This window comes from Mauremys mutica, chromosome 4 (genome assembly GCF_020497125.1).
Source record: "Mauremys mutica isolate MM-2020 ecotype Southern chromosome 4, ASM2049712v1, whole genome shotgun sequence".
Lineage (NCBI taxonomy): Eukaryota > Metazoa > Chordata > Testudines > Geoemydidae > Mauremys > Mauremys mutica.
Window position 1 is genome coordinate 129,852,812 of NC_059075.1, and position 20,544 is coordinate 129,873,355.

General features: G+C 50.9%; 1 protein-coding gene across 2 annotated transcripts in view; it reads right to left on the reverse strand.

Annotated features, from left to right (window-relative positions):
• LOC123369342 (maestro heat-like repeat-containing protein family member 7) overlaps window positions 1-20,544 on the reverse strand; it is a 1,253,347-nt gene that overhangs the window by 448,416 nt on the left and 784,387 nt on the right. The gene's annotated exons all lie outside the window — the stretch shown is intronic.

Here is a 20,544-nt window from a genome sequence, read left to right on the forward strand (position 1 = left end):
TCTTATGTTCTTTTTCTTTTGAAGGTGGCAATCTGACTGGTATCAGGGATTGATCACGTTCATTATAAAGGTCAGGATGTGACCAGCTGTGTGTGTGTTTAAGGCCTAGAGACTGCCTGTGAGAATCCAAAGGTGAACAGGGAAAATAGAAAGTTTTGTGCATTGGATCTGGTGTATTGTCAGTGTGAATCATTAAGCCTCCAAGAATGAGGAGCCTCAGGAACTGCATCACCATGTCAGCCAGTGTCTCTGTCAGCTCCTCCAGAAAACTTGAACTCTCTGTAGGTAATAGATCTGTGCTATTGGAATGTCTTATTGGGCTTGTCAATTGGTCTCTCAGATTAAGTAGATGTACTCAAGGGATTTTGTTATAAAGGAGCTTCTTTTGCATTTGAAGCTGGGTGGCAATAAAATTGGTCTGGGTCTGTAGGGCACAGTGTCAGCTGGAAGGATGAAATGATCCCGCTCCCAGCCTGCTGTGTCAGATAGCCAGGCTCTGGGGTTGCAGACCAGGTCAGGGATCTAATCCAAGCTGATAAAAGGCTTTTCAGCCACTAACCTTGCTTTGTTCAACACAAGCTTTGATCCTGAGGTGTGCCTGTGTCTGTAGTAATTTTGTGTGCAGTGGCTGAAACTCATTTGCACTGGATTGGTGGCTGGTGCCTAGAGCAATACTTTCCAGAGGCTGGCTTGTATTTCTTGTGTGTCTTCCATGCAGGGCCGGTGCAAAAATTTAAGCAAACTAGGCGGCCGCTTAGGTCGCCTAAAAGCCCACTCAGGCGAGGCGATGGAGTGGAGGTGAGCTGGGGCAGGGGCGTGGGGAGGGCTGCCCGCAGTAACAGGCGGGGGCGCACAGGGGAACCGCTCCCCACCCCAGATCACCTCCACTCTGCCTCCTCTGCTGAGCATGTAGCCTCCGCTCTAAGGGCTTGGCTACACTTACAAATTTGCAGCGCTGCAGCAGGGTGTGAAAACACACCCTCTCCAGCGCTGCAAATTGCGGCGCTGCAAAGCGCCAGTGTGGTCAAAGCCCCAGCGCTGGGAGCCGCGCTCCCAGCGCTGTCCGTTATTCCCCACAGGGAGGTGGAGTACGGACAGCGCTGGGAGAGTTTTCTCCCAGCGCTGGCGCTTTGACTACACTTTAGCGCTTCAAAGCGCTGCCGCGGCAGCGCTTTGAAGTGTAAGTGTAGCCAAAGCCTCAGTCTCCTCCAATCGGCGCCACAAGCCTGGGAGGGGAGGAGAATTAGAGCGACGCCGGCGTGCTCAGCAGAGGAGGCAGAGCTGAGGTGAGCTGGGGCGGGCTCCCCAGGTGGGATTAGCTGCTGCAGGAGGGGGCTCCCCAGGCCGGGTTAGCTTCTGCTGGGGAAGAGTTTCCCCAGGGAGGGTTAGCTTCTGCGCGGGGTGGGAGAGTCTCTCCGGGCGGGGTTAGTTTCCACATGTGTGGGCGGGGTATCTACGGGCGGAGTTAGCTTCCATGTGGGGGGGGTCTCCCCCCGGGCAGGGGTAGCTGCAGGGGGGGGGAGTTAGCTGGGTGGGAGGGTGGTGCAAGGTGGAAGTTTCATGCCCTAGGCGAAACTTCCTTGCACCGGCCCTGCTTCCATGTAAATCTTGGATTGGAGTGGAAAAGTCTCATACCCATGAGACACTCCCACAGTCTTTTGCTCACATGAAGGCTACGTCTGCACTCGGAGCTGGGAATGTGATTCCCAGAGTGACTAGAAACAAAGTGGGGGATAACCGGCAAGGTGGTAGTACTGCAGAAAAGGGTCTGGGGGTTATCATAGATGTCACGCTGAATTTGAATCAATAGTGTGATGCTATTGAGAAAAAAGGGAAATGTCATTCTGAGGTGTACTAGGTTGGAGCACTGTGTCCAGTTGCAGGCACCACGCTTTAAGAAAGATGTGAACAAACTGGGGCCAGTCCAGAGGAGAGAGGCAAAAATGGTCAGTGGTTTAGAAAACCTGACCTGTGAAGAAAGGTTGAACGAACTGGGCATGTTTCGTCTTGAGAAGACAGAGGGGGCACCAAATAATGGTCTTCAAATATGTTAAGGGCTATTATACAGAGGATGGTGACCAATTGTTCTCCATATCCCCTGAAGGTAGGACAAGAAGTAATGGGCTTAATCTGCAGCAAGGGAGATTTAGGTTAGATATTAGGAAAAAGGCTAAGCGTGGCTAAGGACTGGAACAGGTGACGTAGGGAAGTGGTGGACCCCTCATCATGGAGTTTTTTCAAAACAGGCTGGACAAACACTCATCAGGGACGGTCTAGGAATGCTTGGCCCTGCCTCAGTGCAGGGGGTGGAGTAGATGACCTCTTGAGATCCCTTCCAGCCCTACACTTCTATGATTCCTTCTTCCCAGGCTCTGGGAGTGAGGAGACCGAGTCTCTGCCAAGGACATTTCCCTCTTTTTGGACAACAAACCACCCAAAGAATCTACTTCCTGTGGCCCTGGAACTAGAACATTGGGGGAATCTAGCTCTGGGCTCTGGCCAGGGTTGTGGGGCCCATGGGTGGTGCTCCAGGCCCACAGCCCAGGGATCCCAGCGTGATTGCTGGATGGGGGGCATGAGTGCCAGGGTCAGATGGGGGCTCAGTGAAGAACATGGCAGATCCCGTGCTCCTCCACCCCTACCCCATGCAGATGTCTCACAAATATAGCTGGGCACTTGGCCCTCCAGTCCAAGAACCTTTCTAGAGAACTTACTCTGAGGAACAGAAGGCGGGGGTCAGGGCCGGCTCTACGTTTTTTGCTGCCCCAAGCAAAAAAAATTTTGGCTGCCCCCCCATCCCAACCCTGGGCTCCCCCCCCAAACCCCGCTGCTGCCCCAGCACTGGGCTTCCCCCTTTTCCCCCCCACCAGTGCCTTCCCCCCACCCCGCTGCCACCCCAGCCCTGGGCTCCCCCCCACCAGTGCCCCCCCACACCTCCTGCCACCCCAGCCCTGGGCTCTTGACCCCCCCACCTGCACCCTCCTTCCACCGCAGCCTTGGGTCACTGGTAATTCGCTCCCAGGGCAGGTCATTCAGCAGGAATTTTGGTTGTGCACAAAACACAGACAGGATTAGTTCCCATATGGTTACAGAGCTGCAGTAAAGTGGAACAATTTTCAGCTTGTGTGATTGGAGGATATCTGGATGCATATTATAAGACTGTCCTCCATAAATGAGGAAAAGTTGAGGTGCCTTTATTATTCTTTTGTTCCACTCTTCCTTTCTATGGGGAATTTGCCAATGCAATATCAGTGTCTTCCTTTTAAACAAACAAACAAACAAACAAAAAGGCAATGGCTGTTGAAAATAGCAATTCCAGTCTTAATAACCACTGGGAAGCATTTCTTGCTCAATTTTATCCTACTTTTTCTACAGCAAGTTACAGTGGATCAGTATATTTGATTTAAGAGAAATGAAGTAACAGCTACCCAAATGGAGCTTGAGCACTCCTGAATTTTGAGGTGTTCAAATCTGGAAGGCAGGAGCTGTGTGTGGGGGGGGGGGGTGAGGGGGCGGGACTGTGGGCTCCGTGGGGGAGCACAGCAGCATGTATGCAGCAGGGGTTTATCAGGGGACAGGTAGGGGGTGGGGTCCTGGGGGGAAGTTGGGGTCTCAGGAGGGGGCAGTTGGGGACAAGGAGAAGGGCTGCTTAGATATGGGGTGGGGTCCTGGGGGGCAGTTAGGGGGAGGCGTCCCGGGAGGGGGCAACAGGGGACAAGGACCAGTGGTGCTTAGATAGGAAGTGGGGTCCTGGGGGGCAGTTACGTGCAGGGGTCCTGGGAGCAGGGGCGGCTCTAGGAATTTGGCCGCCCCAAGCAGTCATGCCTGTGGGAGGTGCACTGGAGCGCGGGATCAGCGGACCTCCCGCAGGCATGACTGCGGAGGGTCCGCTGGTCCTGCGGCTCCAGGGGACCTCCCGCAGCTGCGGAGGGGCCACTGGTCCCGCGGCTCTGGTGGAGCATCCGCAGGCATGCCTGCGGGAGATCCACCCGAGCCACGGGACCAGCGAACCGTCCGCAGTGATGCCTGCGGAAGGTGGACTGGAGCCGCGGCTCCGGTGGACCTCCCTCAGGCATGACTGCGGAAGGTCCGCCGGACCCGCCTGCCGCCCTGCCGGCAATATGCCACCCCAAGCGCACGCTTGGCGCGCTGGGGTCTGGAGCCGGCCCTGCTTGGGAGGGGGTGATCAGGGGGTGATCAGGGGGGGAGGGGGTTGGATAGGTTGGGGTTTCTGTGGGGGGCAGTCGGAGGGAGTGGATGGTGGCAGGGTGGGGCTTCCCTCCCCCTGGAGTGTCCTGTTTTTTGAATGTTAAAATATGGTCTCCCTACCATTCACAGCACTCACAGCACGCTGCCGCATGAGGTCCCCCTCCTTCTTTTCCAGTTGGTAGTGGCCAAGGGACTGCTGGGAAATGTAGTTTTTTCCCTGCTCCAGGGATGACTCTATAGGCAGGGAGCTAACCAAGGAACTACAGCTCCCAGAGCCCCCTGTTGGTTCTCAGCTCCTGTGCCGCCCCTGCAAATGGGCTGTCCCAAGCAGGTGCTTGCTTTGCTGGTGCCTAGAACCGCCCCTGTTAGTGGTATCTTTGGAAAAACCTTAGCGTGTCGGTGTGTCAGGTGGAGCAGGGGACGCAGGAGCACCAGCAGATTCCCCTGAAGAACACCACCCTGTCTTTCTCTGGTCAGGTTAGAGCTCGCCGTCCATTGCGGAAGTGAAGACCGGATGAGAGCTGCTGGATTGACCTTGATGTGCCATGTCCTTGTGTGGATGAAGGACCTACATCTCAGGGATGGCCAGCAGCAGATGTAACACATGTGTCCAGGAATGGGCTAAATAACCTACATTGAGAGGTAAGTAAAATCATGGCCACATGTAGACATCACAGGAATTGGTGGGGATTGACCCAGGGTCCTTCAGCACAAGCCCCTCTCACTCACTGTCAACAAATCCAGCTCCACCCACTAGACCACACCCCATTCCAGAGCCATAGAACCCAGGAGCCCTGATTCTCAGACCCAGACCTCACATCACAATGCCAAACCTCCTCCCATTATGGGCGCTGTAGAAGGGACCATTGGCAAAACCCCCATCTACATTTCCCCTGTCAGAGACTGCAACCATGGGTGACAAGTGAATGAGCTGAGATCTCTCCTGTGGGAATCCAAGGGGATGCACATTTGGGGTTTCACAGGGACGGCCTCTGGCAGCCATTGACAGAGTTTTCCTGGGAGGAGATTTTCCATCTCTAAGGCTATGGCTACACTTGCACTTCAAAGCGTCCGTACTCCACCTCCCTGTGGGGAATAACGTATAGCGCTGGGAGCCGTGCTCCCAGCGCTGGGGCTTTGACTACACTGGCGCTTTGCAGCGCCACAATTTGCAGCGCTGGAGAGGGTGTGTTTTCACACCCTGCTGCAGCGCTGCAAATTTGCAAGTGTAGCCATGGCCTAACAAAGGGTTTCTGTTCTCCCAGATCTCAGCCACTCAGCAGAATGCAGGAGAACCGAGTGCTGTTGGGCTAGAGGGGTCCCAGGAGTTGCTGTGCAGCAGGGGCAGGGTCTGCAGTCACCATGGGCCAAACCCTGCGCTCCAGACAATCCAGGTTGTTTCCCTGTATTGCAAAGGGGACTTTAGGTTGGGGAATTGGTGCTGGTGCCTGTGTCCACAACTGGGATATTTTCCTGAGGCTACTCAATGGTCCATGAAGTGCCATGCAAGCAAGGGGAGAATGGACATTAGAGAGCGAGGCTGGGACCTCTGCGGGGTTGCTGCAATCAAACATCCACAGCCAGAAGAGAGACGATGGGAAACTCGCTTCGATGGCTGGCCACAGCCGCAGCAGCTGTCTCAGAAAGCTCTGCTCATGCTCTAGCCAACAGAGGCAGGAGAAAGAGCCACACAGGGAGAGCCTGGGTTGCAATTAGCAAGATACCTTTTTTTCAGTGGATTATGCTGTCCTGACTGTCTATTTCCTGCAATGTGCACATCCAGCTTCCCTGGCTGACCTCAATGGGAGTTAGGTTCTCCGTGCCTACAGGATAGGGCTGGCCTTACCATGAGGTGAACTGAGGCGGCTGCCTCAGGTGCCAGACTGTGGGAGGATGCGACTAGGACCCAGAGTGTAGAAAATTGTGTCTGGTGCTGGTGCATATGTTTTCTCTCTGCTCGAAATGCACAGAGGTGGTGGAGTGCTGTGCTGGAGGAAGGGGGCACAAGAATCATAACAGGCAGGCAGGAGAAAAGGGGAGAGGGAATAACAAAGCAACAGGAGCTGCAGGGAGAGAGAGGAGGAGGAGCCTCTTATGTACCTCTCGAGCACCCCCAGGAGCCTGGACTGATTAACACCAGCTTGTCAGGGAGCTTCCTATTTCCTGCTGCTTCCCTGAACCCGCTTGAGGAGAACAGGCAGTCAACTGAAGTAGTAGGAGCCGAGTAGGCCCTTAAGACGCTGATATCTTCCCTCACTCAGTCCTTGCTACCAGCCTGCTTATTTGTCCCCGTCAACGGAGTGTTGAGAGCCACTCTAGCTGGCACAGAACAGCAGTCATGAGTGAAAGAAGAAAACGCCCCTCGGGGGCAACATTCAGAAAAAGAAAGAAAGCAAAGGAAGCTTTTCTGTCTAAGCAGGAAGGAGCTCTCCTGAGATACAGAGACACAATTGTTCACAGTGAGCCTTCCGGCCCCAGTGAGGATGTGAGTGGTGAAGAGATGCCAGCTGAGCAGTGAACAGCAGAGAGGCAAACAGAAGGAGTTTGCCTGGGAGTTCGCCTGGAGAGAGCTCTTAGAAGGAAGAGACCATGGATGCTGAGCAATCCGCCGTTGTGACCTGCACAGGATGCGCCATGTTTGTCTTCCTTCCACAGGATAGAAGCGACTTTGTCTGTACAAAGTGCAAGCTGATCTCCATCTTGGAAGAGAAGATTCAAGGTCTGGAGAAATGAATAACAATCCTGCGTTCCATAAAAGAAAATGAGGATTTCCTGGATAGACGTCAGGATCAGCTTCAGCGGGTACAATGTTCTGAAGATTCAGAGCAAGCTACGCAGCGGGGACAGAAGGCCAGCGAGGATAAGTGGCGGCATGTGACTTCCAGAAGGGGAAAGTGTACCAGAAACATCCATGTACCAGAAACACAGATACAGGTGAGCAACCGTTTTCATGTTCTCTCCACAGGTACTAGTGCAGAGAGTGGAGTGGATGATACACCTGAGGGAACAGAGCAGAAGGAGACTCCACTGATTGGAAGGCATGAGATGCACCATCCTAGGGATGGGGGTTCCACGACCACCACTCCCAAGAGGAGGAGGAGGAGGGTGGTGGTGGTCGGGGACTCTCTCCTCAGGGGGACTGAGTCATCTATCTGCCGCCCTGACCGGGAAAACCAAGAGGTGTGCTGCTTGCCAGGGGCTAGGATTCACGATGTGACGGAGAGACTGCCGAGACTCATCAAGTCCTTGGATCGCTACCCCTTCCTGCTTCTCCACGTGGGCACCAATGATACTGCCAAGAATGACCTTGAGCGCATCACTGCAGACTACGTGGCTCTGGGAAGAAGGATAAAGGAGTTTGAGGCGCAAGTGGTGTTCTCGTCTATCCTCCCTGTGGCAGGAAAAGGCCAGGGTAGAGACCATCGAATCATGGAAATCAACGAATGGCTACGCAGATGGTGTCGGAGAGAAGGGTTTGGATTCTTTGACCATGGGATGGTCTTCCAAGAAGAAGGATTGCTAGGCAGAGACGGGCTCCACCTCACGAAGAGAGGGAAGAGCATCTTTGCAAGCAGGCTGGCTAACCTAGTGAGGAGGGCTTTAAACTAGGTTCACCGGGGGAAGGAGACCAAAGCCCTGAGGTAAGTGGGGAAGTGGGATTCCGGGAGGAAGCACAAGCAGGAAACTGCAAGAGGGGAGGACTCCTGTCTCAGACCGAGAAAGCGGGACAATCAGCGAGTTATCTTAAGTGCCTATACACAAATGCAAGAAGCCTGGGGAACAAGCAGGGAGAACTAGAAGTCCTGGCACAGTCAAGAAATTATGATGTAATTGGAATAACAGAGACTTGGTGGGATAACTCACATGATTGGAGTACTGTCATGGATGGATATAAACTGTTCAGGAAGCACCGGCAGGGCAGAAAAGGTGGGGGAGTTGCGTTGTATGTAAGAGAGCAGTATGACTGCTCAGAGCTCCAGTATGAAACTGCAGAAAAACCTGAGAGTCTCTGGATTAAATTTAGAAGTATGAACAACAAGGGTGATGTCGTGGTGGGAGTCTGCTACAGACCACCAGACCAGGGGGATGAGGTGGACGAGGCTTTCTTCCAGCAACTAACAGAAGTTGCTAGATCACAGGCCCTGGTTCTCATGGGTGACTTTAATCACCCCGATATCTGCTGGGAGAGCAATACAGCAGTGCACAGGCAATCCAGGAAGTTTCTGGAAAGTGTAGGGGACAATTTCCTGGTGCAAGTGCTGGAGGAACCAACTAGGGGAAAAGCTCTTCTTGACCTGTTGCTCACAAACAGGGAAGAAATAGTAGAGGAAGCAATAGTGGATGGGAACCTGGGAGGCAGTGACCATGAGATGGTCGAGTTCAGGATCCTGACACAAGGAAGAAAGGAGAGCAGTAGAACAGAGACCCTGGACTTCAGAAAAGCAGACTTCGACTCCCTCAGGGAACTGATGGGCAAGGTCCCCTGGGAGAATAACATGACGGGGAAAGGAGTCGAGGGAAGCTGGCTGTATTTTAAAGAAACCTTATTGAGGTTGCAGGAACAAACCATCCCGATGTGTAGGAAGAAAAGTAAATGTGGCAGGCGACCAGCTTGGCTCAACAGTGAAATCCTTGCTCGTCTTAAACACAAAAAAACAGCTTACAAGAAGTGGAAGATTGGACAAATAACCAGGGAGGAGTATAAAAGTATTGCTCAGGCATGCAGGAGTGAAATTAGGAAGGCCAAATCATGCTTGGAGTTGCAGCTAGCCGGAGATGTTAGGAGTAACAAGAAGGGTTTCTTCAGATATGTTAGCAACAAGAAGAAAGTCAAGGAAAGTGTGGGCCCCCTGCTGAATGAGGGAGGGAACCTAGTGACAGAGGATGTGGAGAAAGCTAGTGTACTCAATGCTTTTTTTGCCTCTGTCTTCACAGACAAGGTCAGCTCCCAGACAGCTGCACTCTGCAGCATGGTATGGGGAGGAGGTGACCAGCTCTCTGTGGGGAAAGAAGTAGTTCGGGACTATTTAGAAAAGCTGGATGAGCACAAGTCCATGGGGCCGGATGCGCTGCATCCGAGGGTGCTAAAGGAGTTGGCCGATGAGATTGCAGAGCCATTGGCCATTATCTTTGAAAAATCATGGCGATCGGGGAAGGTCCCAGATGACTGGAAAAAGGCTAATGTAGTGCCCATCTTTAAAAAAGGGAAGAAGGAAGATCCAGGGAACTACAGGCCAGTCAGTCTCACCTCAGTCCCTGGAAAAATCATGGAACAGGTCCTCAAGGAATCAATTCTGAACCACTTAAAGGAGGGGAAAGTGATCAGGAACAGTCAGCATGGATTCACCAAGGGCAAGTCATGCCTGACTAACCTAATTGCCTTCTATGATGAGATAACCGGCTCTGTGTATGAGGGGAAAGCAGTGGATGTGCTATTTCTGGACTTTAGCAAAGCTTTTGATAGAGTCTCCCACAGTATTCTTGCCAGCAAGTTAAAGAAGTATGGGCTGGATGAATGGATGGTAAGGTGGATAGAAAACTGGCTAGATGGTTGGGCTCAACAGGTAGTGATCAATGGTTCCATGTCTAGTTGGCAGCCGGTATCAAGTGGGGTGCCCCAAGGGTCGGTGCTGGGGCCGGTTTTATTCAATATCTTCATTAACGATCTGGAGGATGGTGTGGACTGCACCATTAGCAAGTTTGCAGATGACACTAAACTGGGAGGAGTGGTTGATACGCTGGAGGGTAGGGCTAGGATACAGAGGGACCTAGACAAATTAGAGGATTGGGCCAAAAGAAATATGATGAGGTTCAACAAGGACAAGTGCAGAGTCCTGCACTTAGGACGGAAGAATCCCATGCACTGCTACAGACTAGGGACCGAATGGCTGAGCAGCAGTTCTGCAGAAAAGGACCTAGGGGTTACGGTGGACGAAAAGCTGAATATGAGTCAACAGTGTGCCCTTGTTGCCAAGAAGGCTAATGGCATTTTGGGTCGTATAAGTAGGGGCATTTCCAGGGAAATGATCATTCCCCTCTATTCAGCACTGGTGAGGCCTCATCTGGAGTACTGTATCCAGTTTTGGGCCCCACACTACAAGAAGGATGTGGATAAATTGGAGAGAGTCCAGCGGAGGGCAACAAAAATGATTAGGGGGCTGGAACACATGACTTATGAGGAGAGGCTGAGGGAACTGGGATTGTTTAGCCTGCAGAAGAGAAGAATGAGGGGGGATTTGATAGCTGCTTTCTACTACCTGAAAGGGGGTTCCAAAGAGGATGGATCTAGACTGTTCTCAGTGGTAGAAGATGACAGAACAAAGAGTAATGGTCTCAAGTTGTAGAGGGGGAGGTTTAGGAAAAACTTTTTCACTAGTAGGGTGGTGAAGAACTGGAATGGGTTACCTAGGGAGGTGGTGGAATCTCCTTCCTTAGAGGTTTTTAAGGTCAGGCTTGACAAAGCCCTGGCTGGGATGATTTAGTTGGGTTTGGTCCTGCTTTGAGCAGGGGGTTGGAATAGATGACCTCCTGAGGTCCCTTCCAACCCTGAGATTCTATGATTCTATGATCTTCCAGTTAGTCAGAGTGCAGGGGACCTGGCAGCTACTGCAGCATCCATATCTCCATCTCAAATGGATGTAACCATGCACATTCCTGAAGAAAAGTGTAGCTCAGAGAAGAGTTTGGTGGAGGTGCAAGAAACAGCTGCTGCTGAGTTTAGTTCCTTAAGTCTAGATGATCCAGGACTGTGGACCCATTTGAACAGTAGCGTGAGGGACTTCCTTGTACTGCATGGGCCACAGCAAGTGAAAAACTTCATGTTCCCCAAAGACAGTGAAAATAGAAGTTTCCATCCAACACATTCCTGGTGTGAAATCCCCAATGGTGACAAAGTAGAGAGGCCATGGCTTAGGTACTCAAAAACCCAGAATACTGCATACTGTTTTTGTTGCAAACTCCTCCAGTCTAATGTTCCAGCCACATTGCGTTCTACAGGAACAAAGGACTGGAAAAATCTGGCTAGAAATGGGGCATGCCATGAGAAGGCAGAGAGCATTCCATAGGTGGGAAGAGCTTGAGATGAGCCTAAGGTTAAAGGCCACCATAGATGATGAGCATCAAGAGAAGATTGCATCAGAGTTCTGAAAAGGCTCTTTGCCATTGTGAGAGGGCTTGCTACCCAAAACCTAGCACTGCATGGCACTTCAGATCAGCTGCATGTGCCAAACAATGGAAACTTCTGCATAGAACATCCTCACCACAGAAGTTCCCCAATCCACCACCTTTTCTTTAATCATAATAATTCATAATAAAGAAATGACTATTCATCAAAAGAAAGAAAGAACATCCTAGTTCTTACATATCCTGCTTTCTTTGTGTCAGTCTTCCTTAGATCATAGGGGCTTTGTATCAGGGAGTGTCCTTACTTTCTCTGTCTTGTAAAGCGCACACTAGTGACACTGACCAGATAAATAATGGAGACATTACCAAAAAAACAACCCCAACCCTTTGTCATAAAGACTGTTCTCCTCAGTAAAGCAAGCTATAAACATTAGGAAATGCACAGAGGACTAAAAGGCTGCAAAGTGAAGCACTCTCAAGTTAGGAAATACCAGAATGAGCATTGCCTGTGCAACGTTAACTCTGCAGTAAACGAGGCAGGGATCCTACAGGCAACAGACTCCTTCAATACCCAGCCCCACAGCAGAAAACCCTGTGCACTGAATGAGGAAGGGGTCCCGTGGAAAAAAATACTATGGGATCATGTCATTAAAGTCTGCATCATCCTGCAAATGCACAAGAGGACTGAATTGAGGGTGCCAGGGCAACACTTCTTTGGACATTTGCTAACCTGAGAATGCTTCACTTTGTAACCTTTTCATCCTGTTTAAAAGCCTTGACTTTGTATTTCCTAATGATTTTATTGATGAAAGCAAACGTAAGTAACGTTAAATGAAGGGGTTTTGTTTGTTAGTTTCCTTTGGGTTTTTTTGTAATAGAAAGACATTTTTTATCTCTGTGCTGTGTAACGGGGTGACCCCTCCCCTGCTCCAGCCTGGAAGGGGTTGGAAAAGCCCTGCAGAGGGCTGGGGCTGGGCAAGGTAAAACCCTGGCTGATTGGGGGAAGTGGCTACAGCTGGGGCCATGCCCCAAACTGAGCAACAGGGCCTTATAAGAAGGCCAGGGAAGCCAGAAGGATCAGTCTCTCTCTCTCTGTAGAGGGAGATGGGCCTGGCTGGAGGGAGCTAGAGACAGGGTACCTGAGTGGAGCAGGGCCTAGCAGAAGGCCAAGAGGTCCTGGGAGTTGCAGAGGGCAGCCCAGGGGTAGGCCAAGGAAGCAGGTCCAAACCCTCCTTGCCAGTGATGAATGGCTGATCCTGCAGTCTGCCCCAGGGCACGGGGGTGAGACGATGACTGGCAGTAGCCATATGGTGAGGTGGGGATAGTGGGTGGGGGGTTCCCTGGGCAGGGTAGACCCTGAGAGAAAGGGGTTACTGCCAGGGGGCAGCACCTCAGCTAAAGGGGCACCGGGTCCAGGGAGGGGCACGGGGGCCAGGGGACAGGCGGATCACCAGCCTGCAAAGGGTGCTCCAGAGCTGGAACGAGCTGATTCCCAGAAGTCACCAGCAGGAGGTGCCGTGGGGGTGAGTCCGCACCTCTACAAGCTGTTAAACAGTGAAGCTCTTACTCATGCGTTGGTTCAGTCTATATTTTATTGCCATTGTTATCTTTGCAAAAATCCCACTTCTGTCACTCAGTGCTGTGCTGATCAGAGTATTGAAAGTCATTAAATTAAACTGCATTAAAACAAAACTCATTTTATGCAACTTCAGGGTCAGTGAAAGTTCTCAGCTATAACCTTGAATGTGCAAGAAGCAGAGAAACAATATCCAAGACAAAGAGCTGGAATTTTTCATCTTATTTTCACCTAGGCCTTACTGAGGAAAGTAGCAAACACCTGCCCTTTGCGAAGGAACACAGCACCGTACCGCAGCACAAACCCCACTGAGCACAGCAGGGGCTGTCCTGGTCATCCAGCTCTGGCCCTGTTTCATTACAAACTTCCTTTCGGTGATGATGTTCTGGTAACAAGCGGGCAATCAGCTGTCAAAGGGAGCTGTTGCCATGGCAGCCAGGGTGCTAGTCATTCTCCCCAAGTATGAAAATGAAGCGGAGGGAGGGAGTGCTGAGTGGTGGGTTATCTCTGATGTCACAAGGCTACTGCTCAGGCAGCACCAGTGGGCAGCAAATGTGTGGTGTGTATGTGTGTGTTTGGGGGTGGGGGGCAGGCTTTTCCAGTGCTCCTGTTTCCCCAAATTTCCTAAAGAAGCCAACAACATAACTACACAGAATACACATTAATGATGATTCCACCCACATGATAATTAGTCGCTGAAATTTGATTCAAATCCTGTATGGCATGTTTATAAACAAGGGTTCCAAAAAAGGAGAGACCTTGTAAAACAGAAAATGTTGATGCTCTGGTGCATTTGTGGTTGTGTTAAAATTGAATACTGTGACTTTAAATGTTGGGCAGGGTTCCTGGGCGTGCTTGCATGCTAGGGAGCTCAGTAGGGCAGCACACAATCAGGGCGTAGCAGCAGCCAGTCAGCAGGTACCCAGTGAGTTGTGCCTCTCTGTTATAGGCATTAGCCTACGTTCTCTCCCTCTGATTTTTGGGTTCTTACATGTTGTTGTTCTGGCGCCTAAGAAACAAATTAGCGAGACTTTGTGAACTTCTAGCAAGAGTATTTTATATTTTCTCTAACTTGTCTGCTTGTGTGCCACAAACCATGAACAGCACAATCTCATCCAAAATAAAATACACTTCTCAAGCCCAATGTCCTTTTGAAACAAAAAAATGGAACCATTTCATTCTGGTAATGTTGATCTTACTGAAGCACTTCACTTTTCTTTTCCCTTTCACAGGAAGGAGCCTAAATTAGGTTTCCCTAAATCCATGATTGGAATAGTGACGCAAAGCCTCACTAGAAGACAAGCAGCTCAGAAAGAATGGGATGATCACAATACAGTAGAACCCTGTTTATCTGACCCTCCATTATCCGGTTCTCCGTATTAACCCAACAACCAGCGCACACAGGTCCAGAAGTGGGCAATCTCTCCTATGGTCACTAGATGGCGCTGCAGCCTGGCACTTTCCCATTTATCCGACTATCTGACGTTTTTCCTTTTAAGAACCTGATTGATTTCTTCCCTTGTTTGGAATCTCAGGGGAAGGGGGGGGGGGGGAAGGTGAGTTCCTCTTTGTTTGATTCAAGGAGCTTGAATCAAGGTGATCTCTCCCGACAGCTAAGGGAGGGGGAAGTGGGGGAATGGGCTATTTCCCTTTGTGTTAAGATCCAAGGAGTTGGATCTGTGTTCCCCAGGGGAAGTTTTGGGGGAACAGGGAGTGTGCTAGACACTGGAATTTCTACCTGGTGGCAGCATAACCAGATCTAAACTAGGATTTAAGTTTAGAGGAGTCCATGCAGGTCCCCATCTTGTGGACGCTAAAGTTCAAAGTGGGGAATAAACCTATGACAGTAAGATTATGTTCACACTGGTTCACTGTATATTAGCTGAGGAGATATGAATGAAGAGCAAAGTTAAGCAGCGGGAGCTGAATTAAAACTATGGGTGAAACCCTCATGCCTGCTCTGGCTTCTTGCACAGCCTAAAACTGGAGTTCTGCAGTGGGGAAGCAGAGGCAGCAAGTGAGTTTGGAAAAGCTTCCACCTCCAAAGGAAAGGACCCTAATGAATACTAAGTAAAACATCTCCCTCTCTCCCGTGCTCACATGCAGTATCTTATCATCCTGTAAAACCTACGGCTACAAATCTCTATAATTTACCGTGAGTGAGTGGAGACAGTGGGAGGACCAGCCTGTCCTTCTCAGAAAATAGTTCGTTAGCAGAGTCATAAAGCAGCTTCCTAGAGAATACCCACTGATCTCCACCTAAAGGGCCACAATGAATTGCAGGTCAAACAGCATCAAGAAAGATGGTTCCCTTGGAAGCTAGGTGGGTCCAGATGTTCCTGTTCCTTCTCCCGCTTCAAACTAAGAAGAAAACTCAACTATGCAAGAGAGATTTCATTCCCTTATTGGTGTGTATCCACCCCGAACCCATGAGACCTTCCATGGGGGCAGAGAATGGTGCACTGAGGAAGCCCATTCCATACTTTTCTGTCTTTATTCACAATCTTCTCTCTCCAGGGCTGTCCACTGGGAATATTTCACTAGCACAAAACCCACTCTGGGAAATTTTAAATGAAAATGTTTGATATTCAAATAAATGAAACACATTTTTAGAAAAAGAAAGGAAAAAAACCCTCCATTAAACAAGATTCTGTGAAACCAAGGGGTAATTTTAAACAGACTATTTTCATCTTGATTTGCACAGCGTATGACACCTTTTAACTCAGTGCAGCACAATGGACCAGACACTCGGTTGGTATAAATCAGCGTAGCTCTGCTGATGCTGATGGATCTGTGACAACTGACGCCAGATGATGATCTATCCTGATATTCCCAAACTTTGACATGCAGCGTTCAGGATAGTTTAGGCAGTTGGTCCCATTTCACTGCAAGTTATTTTGTGAGAGAAAATGAAGACAACATTTTGGGGTCAAATGCATCAGCACTTTCAGAACAGAAAAACAATCTTTTCTCTTGGTAGACAGAATGGATTTTGAAGCTTTCCTCAGGTATTAGAACTGAAAGAAAAATAGACCACTCACCTTAGTCTTTGCCCCGTAATGTTAAAACTTGTTGCAAGACAGATCTCTCTTTCTTGAACTCAAATGGATTGTGTAAGGGGTAATTGGAGGTAGGGTTTATTTGTTCTGCCAACACAAGAGGACAGAATTCATAGAATAGCAGGGTTGGATTGGAACTCAGGAGGTATCTAGTCCAACCCCCTGCTCAAAGCAGGACCCATCCCCAGACAGAATTTTACCTCCATTCCCTAGATAGCCTCCTCAAAGACTGAACTCACAATACTAGGTTTAGCAGGCCAATGCTCAAACCACTGAGCTATCCCTCCTGAATCTCAGGTCAGGCACAAGCGGAGTGAGTGTGTCGTTAAAGTACCAGTTGCATCTCCCGGCAGCAGGAGGTAGTTAGATACCAATATATAGTCTTCAAATATTTTTCAAGTTCTTAGACATGTTGATGCTTCTCTCTGTCTTTCCCTCTGTTTTATGCAGTTCATCTGTCTGAAAATCCCCCCTAGCAAGAAGCACGTCCAATCACAAATACACTTAGAGGAGCATGGCAATATTTTAATCAATATCTGCCAGGATTCGGGCTGTGAAGACGGTTTCTTTCAGAGCAGCAGGACTAGACGTCTGGATGTCGCACAGCCAAAGGGCAGTGAGCATTCTGCTGCTCAGTGCTGAGCGAGAAGGAACATTGGAAGCAGCAGCATGAGAGGGTCCAGGAGTCCAGTAAAAAGTCAGGAAATGCACCTGCACGTGCCCGTCCGATTCAGATCTCGATTGGGCGCTGTCAAGGGCCCTCAGCAAAGAGCCTGTCATGCCACATGTCATTTAGCCGAGCCTTGGCGGGATCCTTATCAGACAGGATAACGAGGGTGATGCTGCAGCTGGGAACAGGGAAGATCCTGCCATTGTCCCTAAAGGCCAGGATGTGACCTCAGATTCGATCAGGAGGACCAGTTTGGAGACGATAGCAGTGAAAACTCTGGAGAGGGGGATGTGGCTGGCCAGAGACTGGAAGTCCAGGTGGTTACTGCAACTCTCTAACCCCTCCCTCCCATTGTTTTCTAGAGAAATTGGACTTTCAACACAGAGGATTTTGTAGGTTATGGCCAAATAATTTACTGTCCTGGATATTACACCCTGCATTGCTGTGTGTGTCTCTGGGGGGTAGTGCAGACGCCACAACATTTGCATGGCCTCCTCTCCCTTCCCCTCCCCTCCACCAGCCTCTGCTGGGCACAATCCAAAGTGGATGCAGAGCACTGGGGGGAAAGGTTTCGGAAAAGCCAGCTTTGCTGTTTATCCAAGATTCAGAGTATGGGCTGTACGGCTTGTGCTGAAGCCCACGGTCTGTAGCAAGTTCACGACTTGAAATCAGTGCCCCTCTGTCCGTTTCACGTGAGGCAGGCAGGTGGGGGTGGAGGGGTTCAAACACCGCTTGGATCAATGCTCTCCATCCTAGCTCAGGCTTTGGTTAGTTTCCTTCATTTCTCTCCCTGTCCTGGTAGCTTATTCTGGGAAGTTTCTCAGGCAGCAGGAATTCTCCATGGCCTTTCAGGAGAACTGGGAGTGCAAACCTGATCGGGCCTCCATAATAGCCAGGTCCCTACCAAATTCAGGGCTCACTTTGACTAGTTTACAAACCCTCTGGCCTTGAACTTGACCAACATCACCATTTCAGATGTTTCCACCTGATATTTCATGGTATTGTAACCATGGGGGTCCTGACCAAACTGGGAGAATGGGGGAGTTCAGAGGTTGTTGTGGGGGGGTCACAGCATTGTCACCCTCACTTCTGTGCTGCCTTCAGACCTGGGCTCAAAGGGCAGCAGCCAGCAACCTTTCTGAAGCTAGAGGAGGTTCCCAGATGTGCAGGTGGGTCCATGCTGTTGGCAGCACCTCAGCTCCTACCTACTACTTGGGAGCACCTCGGCTCCTACCATTTTCAGGGCATCCAGAGAAATGGACCCTTGAGCGCCAGAAGGAACTGCAAGGGAAGCCCCGAGCTATCACTGCAGATGCCAGGCAGAAGCCCCGAGCCCAGGCACCCAGAGCGCCGGCAGGAGTGGGGAGGGGCATGAAAGTCCTGAGCCCAGTCACCCAGCACTGGCTGCAGCCACAGGGGGCCAGAAGCTCTGAGTCTGGGCACCCAGAGACGTGACTGGAGCAGAAGCTGCCAAGGCCAAAGCCCTGAGCCCAGCGCCGGGCTGGTGCAGCGCACTCACTTCTGCATTTCCTCTGCAGGTGCATCTGATATCCCACGGAGAGGAAGTCCTGTCACCAGCTGGGCAGAGAAACAGCTAGGATGCCCCTACTGGGTTCTCCTGGCTGGGGGGTCCAGCAGGACGGGGAGATCAGATTTCACGGGGCAGGGCTAATTCGATCTAGCCAAAAAAGGCACAACAAGAACCAACAGCTGCCAGCTGAAGCCAGAGAAATTCAAATGAGACATAGGCACACATTTTTGACAGTGAGGGAGAATAGCCACTGGAACAAATTACCCAGGGGAGAGGTGGAGTCTCTGTTTCCTGGTGTCCTACCATCATAACTGGTTGGGAAGGTGCCTTTTAGTGAATTACAAGAAATTGGGCTTAATAGGGTGCTAAGAGTGTGAAATTTCATAGCCCGTGAAATAGAGGCCATATTAGGAGACTGAATTGTTTCACAACCGTTGCCTCTATGAAAAACTCAGTGTGGGGTGCGGAACAGACTCTGCTGTTTTACTGGGTAGCCTGCTTGCTCCCCAGAATCAATAATGAGCAAGTGGGGTGATCCGGGGTGCAGCTCAAACATCCAGCTGGGCTGGCCAGGGGCAGCTGTCAGGCCTGCCAGGGAAAGGTGGGTGTGGCAGTAACTTGACAAAAGCTTTTGGCAGGAACTCAGCCCATTGAGCAAAGACAATTAGTTGGGAATTGGTCCTGCTTTGAGCAGAGGGCTGGACTAGATGACCTCCTGAGGTCCCTTCCAACCCTGATAGTCTATGATTCTATGAATGAGGCGTCTGTGACCTCAAAGAGCTCCCTTGCCAACAGCCAGGCAGGACAGGGATGCGGGGCAGGGGGAACCTCGCAGAGCCCTGTAGGCTTGCTGCAGCAAGCCTCCATCTCGCGATCTCTCCCCGAGGACCAAGAGACGTTGGTGTGCAGGAGATTCAGTGTGTGTGTTTGTCATTCCCGTGTGGATTTTTTTCAAAGACGTTGTCATCTGTGTAGAAGGCAAGAAAAAATATAGGCTCTAGATATAAATACAAGATAGGGGACTTTATCCTAGCAGATTCAAAGGCATCACCACCCTCCTAGGGTACGTCTACACTACAAGACTATTTCGAATCTACTTAACTCGAATTTGTGGAATCGACCTTATGAAGTCAAATTTGTGTATCCACACTAAATACACTAATTCGACTGTCTGAGTCCACAGTAATGGGGCCAGCGTCGACTTTGGAAGCGGTGCACTGTGGGAAGCTATCCCACAGTTCCCGCAGTCCCCGCTGCCCATTGGAATGCTGGGTAGAGCCCCCAATGCCTGCTGGGGGAAAAAATGTGTCGAGGGTGGTTTTGGGTAACTGTCGTCATTGAACCGTCAATCACGCCCTCCCTCCCTGAAAGCGCCAGCGGGAAATCTGTTCGCGCCCTTCTCTGGTCGGTTACAGCGCAGACGCCACAGCACTGCGAGCATGGAGCCCGCTGCGATCATCGCTGCACTTATGGCCGTTGTCAACTCCTCGCACCTTATCGTCCACCTCTTCCACAGTCAGCTGCTGAGAAATCGGGCGAGGAGGCTCCGTCAGCGCGGTGAGGACAGGAAGTCACAGAGTGGCGCAGACCTCTCACAAAGAAGGGTACGCCGCGCCGTGGAGATCATGGTGGCAATGGGTCAAGATCATGGTGTGGAACGGCGATTCTGGGCCTGGGAAACAAGCACGGACTGGTGGGACCGCATAGTGCTGCAGGTCTGGGATGAATCACAGTGGCTGCGAAACTTCAGGATGTGTAAGGGCACTTTCCTTGAACTCTGTGACTTGCTGTCCCCTGCCCTGAAGCACCAGGACACCCGTATGCGAGCAGCCCTGAGTGTGGATAAGCGAGTGGCCATAGCCCTCTGGAAACTTGCAACGCCAGACAGCTACCGGTCAGTAGCGAACCACTTTGGCGTGGGCAAATCTACCGTAGGGCTTGCTGTGATTCAAGTAGCCCACGCAATCGTTGAGCAACTGCTCTCAAAGGTAGTGACTCTAGGAAACGTCCAGGTCGTCAGAGATGGCTTCGCCACGATGGGATTCCCAAACTGCGGTGGGGCTATAGATGGGACTCACATCCCTATCCTGGGACCAGCCCACCAGGCCAGCCAGTACATTAACCGAAAGGGCTACTTTTCTATGGTGCTGCAAGCACTGGTGGACCATAGGGGACGTTTTACCAACATCTACGTCGGGTGGCCGGGCAAGGTTCATGACGCGCGTGTGTTCAGGAACTCTGGTCTGTTTAAACGCCTCCAGGCAGGTAGTTTCTTCCCGGACCACAAAATAACGGTTGGGGATGTGCAGATGCCTACAGTGATCCTCGGGGACCCAGCCTACCCGCTAATGCCCTGGCTCATGAAGCCCTATTCAGG